The following is a 9990-nucleotide window of genomic DNA, read 5'->3' as shown; positions in this document are numbered from 1 at the left end:
ATAGATAAACGTGCATCTGCACGCACTGGTCTCCTTTTCAGTTCAGTGGTACTGTGATAAACATCTCCTCCTGTGAATAGCACTGCTGCCTTCAGGGTGACCTCATCGGTCACTTCCACACTAACATTAATTGGGCAATTTTCAAATCGGCAGTAGCCCGTACATTCGAATAAAGGTGTGTTTTTTTGTGACAGCAGGGTTTTCACACTGTGTCTTTTAAAACCAAAACTGCAGTATGGGTGAATTGAACCGTATTCCCTTCGCAATCACGTTTGTCCACTGTAACCCTTGAAAACATCTTCCTTTCTGATGCTTTCTTAGCTCTTGCCATTCTTTCTTGTCAATAAAAAAGAACCATGGCTCTTGTGGCAAACTACATTTAAAGAATGTGTCCTTTTCCTCACTGCTTTCTGTAGATATATAAGCTAATTCAGCCAAGTCAGGTTCCTTGTCATGATACTGTAACACAAAAACAATTCCAATTGTGATTTCTTATAAAAAAAAAGTATATATGCATTATTATATCATTTGGCAATAAATGTTATTAATTTGATAAAATAAATTTTATTTATTTATTTATTTACTTATTTAGTTAGTTAGTTCGTTAGTTAGTTAGTTAGTTAGTTAGTTAGTTAGTTAGTTAGTAAATGGTGAACCTGTGTATAGAACCTTCTGCTGTATGTGATAATTTCACATTTCTCACAGTGCACATTTTTGAGGCAAAGGTTTTAAATGACTTGAGTCCTTTTTTTTAATCATATTCATTTTTTCCCTTTGCATAGTTGTGTAATTGTCATCTTGTATTTCATATCAGACTGCTAGTTGTTTTGATGTTATAGAATATCTGGAATATTAAAGATAGACTTTACATTTAATATGATGCTAGTATATACTATACTACTATATTTCTATGAATATACAGTCTGTATAGAAATGAATGACTTCTCAAACCTAAAATAAACACATTTTGTTGCTTTTAAGCTGGAATTGAAAACAGACACAGTTTTTGTTGTATCCGGCTGTATTCACTCAGTTCAACCTAGAATACTGAATAAAACCAAAAACACTGTTATAAATAAATAAATAAATAAATAAATAAATAAATAAATAAATAAATAAATAAATAAAGGGCACTTATAAGCCCTGGTAATATTTTAATACAAACCAGAGAAAATAAGCGCAGCTCTGCATGGCCGCCTCAAAGCGCAGACTAATTCTGTTTTTATGAATGACTGGCCACGCCCCTTTCACCGCTTCACAGGGTCACTTCCCCACCCCTTTGGAAGACATTGGACGAATCCCAAACATAATTAGGCGGATATATGAAGATGGGCGGAGCCTGAGCGAGCCACACGAATTTGGTAAATCTAGTCTGAGCTATAAGGCACGCATGAGCCCAGCTTTATACAGACAAAATCAAAGGTATATAAGGACACCTGGGTTTTTTTATTGTTTCGTTGTGCTTTCTCCTTTCATTTATTTATTTTTTCATTCTGCGCTTTTTATAGTGTGTGTGTTTGGCTATTTATAACAGTTCACAGACAGAGGCTCTTGGTGCACCGTGTCCTGTTTAGATGATTCATGTCATTGTGTCAACTTAAATTTGCAATAATGGAAGATATTGACCTGTGCGGCTCTTTTAACTTTTGCATCAGCTTGCATGGTAAGTTTTCAATAATTAGCAAATAAATAATGATGTGCATCAATTTACTATCTAAGTGAACTTTGTATTTACTGTTTTCTATTTCGGTTATGTTTAACAGAAGTTATTTGTGTCTTGTAAAATCTAATTTTCAATGTTTTTTCACTTTTTACTCAGAGCACAGAAGAATCTCAAGCCTGCCTTTCATTCAATACAATCATCTACAACTTACTGTAACTAATTATTATGTTCTTGGATGACTATAGTTAGTAGTCAGGCTATTTGAAGCTTCTCATCCAGACCTCTAGAGGTTTTTCTAGTCCTTGTTTCCTGTTCCTAGTTTCCAAACCACCTTGGCTCTTGATTACATGAGGCTTGTTGAAAGCTTGTGGAAGCTTGTGGAAGACTTTCACAAGTCTCGCAGTCACAGGAATCTAGATATTTCCAAAAGCTTTGATGTTCATTCACATAATTACAATTTTCCTCTTCTCAATTTTCACCCTATTACCAATTTGTTACTTCAACCCACAATCCAACAATGATTTGATCTCATTTCCCAGGTTGATGCCAGCTGCCGGGTGTGTGAGAATGCCCTGCTATGCCGCCAATGTGTTCTCTTAGAGTCAGGCTGGTGTTTGATGGTTGGGGGTGCTGTAAAGTGTGTGCCCCCCAACTCAACCAGCACTGTAATACTTACAAACGCTGTGACCACCATAAGGGCTTGGAGTGCAACTATGGCAATGATGTGATGTTGGGAGCAGGAATATGTCGAGGTGAGTAAAGTAAAACTATGAATATTTGAGTGTGTATGTGTCTGTTGTGGAAACTCGAAAGCGTGATGCTTTGGGTCTTCATTTAGAGCTAGGATACTTTTATGTGCTTTGGTCAGCCATGTTTTGAACAGGTTACACTGGGATAAATAACGACTGGTGTTATTTTTATCTGCAGACTCATTATTCATCCCAAATTTATACACAGCAACAAAATTGCATATCTTTTTTATTCGTGTCATGGTAACCTAATAGTCCTTATTGTGTAAGAGTAGTGTGGTAGGAGAGGCTCCAAACAGAAATGAAGCACAACATGAGCCATGATGGACACTGAAGATATTTAGAAGCTGATGATGATGTTTTTTTATCGAGTCCCACCAGAGATGCATGGAAATGGAATTGCATTCTGGCCAAGTTGGTGATGCCGGTCTATGCAATGAATAGACATCTTTTGATCACAAAGCGGATATTACCGTATTTTTCGGACTATAAGCCGCTCCTTTTTTCCCACGTTTTGAACCCCACGGCTTAAACAACGAAGCGGCTTATTTATGTATTTTTCCTGGGTTTTTCCCGGTTTCACAAACTTCAAGCCAAAAAACTGAGCGACATAACATTAGACCAATGAAATTTCCGAACGGAAATGAAAAAACGCACCTTACCTGTATTCTGAGGTGCAGGCATCGGGAGATCACCGGTGGTGATTTTTAAACGCACCACGATGCCAAAAGAAAAACTAGAGAGAAATAGTTGTGAAAGGAAGGAGGAAGACAGTGAACAATTACTTTCTTGTTTAGATACAAGCCGTAGTAACGCGTTGAGTCTGGGTGAAGGGAGAGCTCGCTAACTCCTGTTGCAACAGAAATCATATAAGCACAGACAGGTTTCCAAAACTCGTGCTTTTTTATTTTTCTTGGTAACAGCGTTACGTGTTAGTCAAAGAAACTTAGAAATGAGCATCAGAAAATAATAAGGACGTAATCCTGAGTCTTGCACACATGCAGTAATACCGAATAAATGCAGTGGCATGCTATTCCCAAAATACCGCTATGCTCCTAAAGGAAGCGCCACATATTTCACCCGTTACACAGTGTGTAACGTGTCTTTCGTTAAAGCCTGTGTAAAGTTCATTAGTTTCAGTGTAGACACCTGCGGCTTATTTATGTAAAAAATTTAAATATTTGTAAAATTTAGTGGGTGCGGCTTATATTTGGGTGCGCTTAATAGTCCAAAAATTACGGTACATCTCTGTCTCTACCTCCTGTCACCCTCGTCAAACTTTTCAATCACATCTGACCTTTTTGTAACCCCCGACCCTTGCTTTGGGCTTGTTTTTTGCCATGTCAGTTGTGGTGTGACTGTGACTAAGATTGCTGCCATGTTTGCCTGTTGTTGGGGAAAGGACAAAGCCAACTGCTGTAATCTGAACCTTCAGAAAAAACTTTAATATTTTAGAATATGGAACTGCTGAATTAATGCCAGGGTCATCAGTAACAAGTGTGTCCATGTCTTTTACAAGCAAATAAAACTGCTCATCATCATAAGAGCATATTTCTGTCTCTTGAGGCCTTGCTTTAGTGGTTTGATAGTGTCAAGTCTTAAATAGCTTCTTACCCTTACAAGCTTGAAAGGCTTGGCCTTCTGGAAGACATGTTGATATCTTAAGTAGAGTGTTGCCTTTGCATAAGCAGAAATCTCTGTACGGGGAGTTCCTATTGAAATGCTCAGTTTTCACTGTATAGTGCTTACAGAAATTTGCCTGATGATGCAAGCTAGGGGAATGCCTGGAATTAGACGTGGAGTTACTGTTACCACCGCAGAGTTTATCATTTTCTGTCCCACGTGTTTTATTCCTCTTATACCGAAGAGATTGGCCAATTAATATGCTTTTTTCATTCAAGTCCTTGTGCACAACATTACAATAGGACAATTAATTTAAATGTTAATATAACATTACAGATATTTGATAACTGTTACAGATATACAGATAATGTTACAGAAAATGTATACTTTCTAATCAATCGGAATCGAACTTTGTGGTATATGTGTTAATACTGTACATCATTCCACATTATTTGAAGTCTTCATCCATCTTAATTTATTTATTTTTTGTTCAGCCAAACTAGACGGCTGTGCATGGCCGAATGTACCAGAATGGTGAGAGTATTTGTATGGGCTGCAAATACCAATGTACCTGCATAGATGGCGCTGTGGGTCCTGGTCCTCTTTGTACAACGAGTCTGCCCCTGTCATCACCCTCCTGCCCCTCTTCTCGACTGGTGCGGGTGCCTGGCCAATTCTGCTTCAGCGTGGACTGCCACAAATCAGCAGGCTAATGGTCCTCATGACAAGAACGGGCAATGAGTTGTGGGAGCGGAGGACTCTATCACGTCACACACCCATAGGTGGAAAGGCTAATTTCGATTGCCATCCTCATGCTCAGTGTTTCCAGGATAAGCTTGAGATCCTCTGTGAAACCACCAAAATTAAAATAAATGGATGAATACACAAATTACACAAGTTGTTCTGCGGTTTTTGCAAAACAGCAGAATATTAACTGAATTAATGTTTTTTTTTACTTTTGCTCTACACTGGTCAAAAGCTTAGCTGCAGCCTTTTTATCAAATCTGCCAATCTAAAATATACATTTCAATCTTCTTTGGGTCGTATTCGTTTTAATTCCCACTCCACATAGCAAGAAGTTGTTTCCTTTTCCACAAGCGCAAGACCGCAACATTCCTTTTCCTCCCATTATAAAATTTTATAAACCTTGAACCAGGACCACCATTGAATTCACTGTATGTAAACGTTAAACCACTGTTTTCAGGTGGACCAGAGCTCCATTCTGTGTACCACACCCTGTTTAAAAACAGATTTCACGCTCAACCAAATGTTTCAATATCTGTGAAAATGCCAAAGACTGCTTTTGCTTCTGTAATTGTACTGGTGAAAAGAATTATGTTGTCAAGTAGGATTACCAAATCCAACTAATTACACCCTTACGCAAATTATTTCTATAATTATTATTATTATATATAAGTAAAAAAGATTTGTTCAGTTTGAAAAAACAGGGTTATTTATTTGCCAAATTTAGGTCCTCTTTAGAAAGCTGGAATCCCGTTAATCAATTGATCACCAACTGACACATCCTTCTATCGATGTTCAATACCAGTCTAGTTATTCAGACTAAAATATATTAGAGTAAATTTCATTTTTTAATTTTGCTCTACTTCTTACTCTAACAAGTGCATTTTTTATGTCTAAATTCATGTCCAAATTATTGTGCATTAATGTGTATTATATGTTTAACAAAGATGTGCACTAATACACATGTAGTACATACAGTGAATAAAATAAGTATTTGAACACTCTGCTATTTTGCAAGTTCTCCCACTTAGAAATCATGGAGGGGTCTGAAATTGTCATCGTAGGTGCATGTCCACTGTGAGAGACATAATCTAAAAAAAAAATCCAGAAATCACAATGTATGATTTTATAACTATTTATTTGTATGATACAGCTGCAAATAAGTATTTGAACACCTGAGAAAGTCAATGTTAATATTTGGTACAGGAGCCTTTGTTTGCAATTACAGAGGTCAAACGTTTCCTGTAGTTTTTCACCAGGTTTGCACACACTGCAGGAGGGATTTTGGCTCACTCCTCCACACAGATCTTCTCTAGATCAGTCAGGTTTCTGGCCTGTCCCTGAGAAACACGAAGTTTGAGCTCCCTCCAAAGATTCTCTATTGGGTTTAGGTCTGGAGACTGGCTAGGCCACGCCAGAACCTTGATATGCTTCTTACAGAGCCACTCCTTGGTTATCCTGGCTGTGTGCTTCGGGTCATTGTCATGTTGAAAGACCCAGCCTCGACCCATCTTCAATGCTCTAACTGAGGGAAAGAAGTTGTTCCCCAAAATCTCGCAATACATGGCCCCGGTCATCCTCTCCTTAATACAGTGCAGTCGCCCTGTCCCATGTGCAGAAAAACACCCTCAAAGCATTATGCTACCATCCCCATGCTTCACAGTAGGGATGGTGTTCTTGGAATGGTACTCATCATTCTTCTTCCTCCAAACACGTTTAGTGGAATTATGACCCAAAAGTTCTATTTTGGTCTCATCTGACCACATGACTTTCTCCCATGACTCCTCTGGATCATCCAAATGGTCACTGGCAAACTTAAGACGTGCCTGGACATGTGCTGGTTTAAGCAGGGGAACCTTCCGTGCCATGCATGATTTCAAACCATGACGTCTTAGTGTATTACCAACAGTAACCTTGGAAACGGTGGTCCCAGCTCTTTTCAGGTCATTGACCAGCTCCTCCCGTGTAGTTCTGGGCTGATTTCTCACTTTCCTTAGGATCATTGAGACCCCACGAGGTGAGATCTTGCATGGAGCCCCAGTCCGAGGGAGATTGACAGTCATGTTTAGCTTCTTCCATTTTCTAATGATTGCTCCAACAGTGGACCTTTTTTCACCAAGCTGCTTGGCAATTTCCCCGTAGCCCTTTCCAGCCTTGTGGAGGTGTACAATTTTGTCTCTAGTGTCTTTCGACAGCTCTTTGGTCTTGGCCATGTTAGTAGTTGGATTCTTACTGATTGTATGGGGTGGACAGGTGTCTTTATGCAGAAAACGACCTCAAACAGGTGCATCTAATTTAGGATAATAAATGTAGTGGAGGTGGACATTTTAAAGGCAGACTAACAGGTCTTTGAGGGTCAGAATTCTAGCTGATAGACAAGTGTTCAAATACTTATTTGCAGCTGTATCATACAAATAAATAGTTTAAAAATCATATATTGTGATTTCTGGATTTTTTTTTTTTTAGATTATGTCTCTTACAGTAGACATGCACCTACGATGACAATTTCAGACCCCTCCATGATTTCTAAGTGGGAGAACTTGCAAAATAGCAGGGTGTTCAAATACTTATTTTCCTCACTGTATAAGCTTTTGGTAGCTATTGATGACAAGTCTTAGTAATGTCAAGGTCAAGGACAAGGTCCAATAAAGAACTCCTATGGCAAAAAAACCCAAACAAACAAACAAACAAAAAAACGATTCCACAGTTGTTTCCTTTTTTTTTTTTTTTTTTTTTTTTAGTATTTCACAATAAAGGGGTGATCAGAAATGGAAACATCACAAAGAGTTCCATTGGGTTAGGAATCATGCTGCTCAATTCTTGCTCTATAAATACATTCAGTAGAGAAGGAGGAGCACACAGTATTGCTAATGAAAATGACTTAAAGTGTTGTTGCTAGTATGCCCAAACTGCAACCAGTTTATGTCAAATAATTGGAATGAAATCTAATACATTTCCTCAAACAGAGACAAAGTACTAAGGCAAACACTGGATCTCATTTATTAAGCTGTATATGAACTGATACAGTATATACAGTCGAACCCACTTATCTCGACCTCGGTTAACTCACCGACCCTATTAAGTCGACGTTTTTGAAGTGGAACCGCCAAATTCTTTCTTTGTCTCAGCATTTTCTCATCGGTTATGTTGATTCTTATATGTCACCGAACCCTAATATCTTGAGCACAAGGGGGGGCAAATTTGCCCCGTCAGTTATCTCGATCCACATGACCAATCGCTGGCTTTTGCCACGTCACCATCTCACTACCGTATTTTCGCGTATATAAGACGCATCTTATAGAAATTTTTACATACCCCTCACCCAGGGTGCGTCTTATATACGCGAAAATACGGTAGTGAGACAGCACTGTAGTAAAAATCAAGCCTTACAGATGCAGATGTTGGAAGTGTAGGATACTTTTCAGAGCTGTGTGTCAGAGTGAAATGACTCGAGAATTTAATGTTGACTCTGGTTAGCTTTTTGTAAAAACGAACTACACCCCGCACATTTTTTGTGATTTTGTGAGCGATCTTTGTGTTTGCAATGTTGGAGAATAAAATAAAGGTTTGTTTTGAGAATCGACGGTGGTTTGTATTCTATACTGGTAAATCTCTGCTGTTAGTTGGTGCACATATGCCTTTTGTTGTTAGCAAACATGTATGTACATTTTTATAGTATGCCTTCATCAAACAAATCGCGGCAACACTGTTGTGTAAAAAACCTCCAAAAACACGTGCATGTACATTCTCATTTAATAACGCACATCATGTACATAAAGAAATTTCAAGCACGTTAATATATTGCCGCCATATTGGTTTTCATTTATCTCGATCATCGGTTATATCGACGCTTTTTGGCAAACCCCTAGGCCGGCCACATAACCGGGTTCCGCTGTACTCCAATTATGAATAACTCCATAAATATTTGCAGGGTTGTGAGTTTAAAGCCCAGTGTTGCCAAGCTGTCACTGCTGTGCTTTTGGGCACCATTAAGCCTCAACTGCTCAGTTGTATAAATGAGATAATTGAAAGCCGCACTGAATAATGGCATCTGCTAAATGCTGTAAATGTAAATGATATAAGCCCTTTGCTGAGCTCTTTGCACATAATCACAATGAGCAGTGTTAAACAACTGTAACAAATTTATGCTGTCAACTGCAAAAACCAAGTGTGACAGCATTTTACATTTCTTTGGTTTTACTCAATGATATTAATGTTGGTATTCAAGTCATCTCGCCCTGTTCAAATGCATACAATATTTAAACATTTTTCCCCCATTTTTCTATCTTGGGCCCATGGGCCATTGCTCAAACGCGGTTCCCTGACAGTGGTCCAGACAACTGATTGGTCTCTATGTTTGAGTAGTTGTGGCATGGGCATGTCCTCTCGACCAACGACAACGCTCAATGAAAGCTGGAGAGAGAAACTCATCTACGCAACATACGACCCTGCAGCCCACTGGCTGCTGTTCCCAAGGTATATAATTAGTGGTGCTTAAAAAGCATCAACAACTTGCAAGTGGGCTACAAGTTTTAGTAATCACAAGTGAAATTTACACACCTTTGAACACCTCCTAATTTTTGAACATTTTGTGCTGTGCTGTGCTGTGCATGCATTTTCCACACTTTACATCTTTCATGCACACAGCTCAGGTGTTTTTATTTTTCCATGTGATTTTCTTATACAGTTCATATCATTTTTCAGCTGTGATTGAGTGACTGTTCTCAGACAAATATTCATTTTTCACAGGCAATCAAATGACACTTAGTTTAGTTGCAATATCGTGCAATTGTATAATAGTCATAAAATGGAGGAAAACTAAATTGGAGGTATTTAGCATTGCATATAAAGACAGTATGCTTAGCTACAGACAAGCGCTAAAAGCTGCTAGAGCTGAACACCTGAGCAAACTCATAGAAAATAACAAAAACAATCCCAGGTTCCTTTTCAGTACAGTCGCTAAATTAACAACAAATCAGGGATCTGAAAAAGGTGTTCCATTACAGTTTAGTAGTGAGGACTTTATGAATTTCTTCACTGAAAAAATAGATAACATTAGAAAAACAATTGTGGCAGTTCAACCTCTGACAGCATCTCCCGACACAATCGTACCTACAACCCCACAACTACACTGTTTTACATGTATAGGACAGGAAGAGCTGTATGATGCTATTATGAAAGCTAAATCAACAACATGTCAGTTAGATCCAA

General features: G+C 38.5%; 1 pseudogene across 1 annotated transcript; it reads left to right on the top strand.

Annotated features, from left to right (window-relative positions):
* The first annotated feature begins 1228 nt into the window (after nucleotides 1-1228).
* LOC310715629 (CCN family member 1-like) lies at nucleotides 1229-4915 on the top strand (annotated as a pseudogene). The gene is made up of 4 exons: nucleotides 1229-1384; nucleotides 1619-1663; nucleotides 2203-2415; nucleotides 4530-4915. The product of its transcript is annotated as a CCN family member 1-like (transcript).
* Nucleotides 4916-9990: the final 5075 nt, after the last annotated feature.

Source organism: Silurus aristotelis (assembly GCF_946808225.1).
Source record: "Silurus aristotelis genome assembly, chromosome: 20".
Lineage (NCBI taxonomy): Eukaryota > Metazoa > Chordata > Actinopteri > Siluriformes > Siluridae > Silurus > Silurus aristotelis.
The sequence above is the reverse complement of the archived record's forward strand: the minus strand, read 5'-3'. Positions and strand labels throughout refer to the sequence as shown.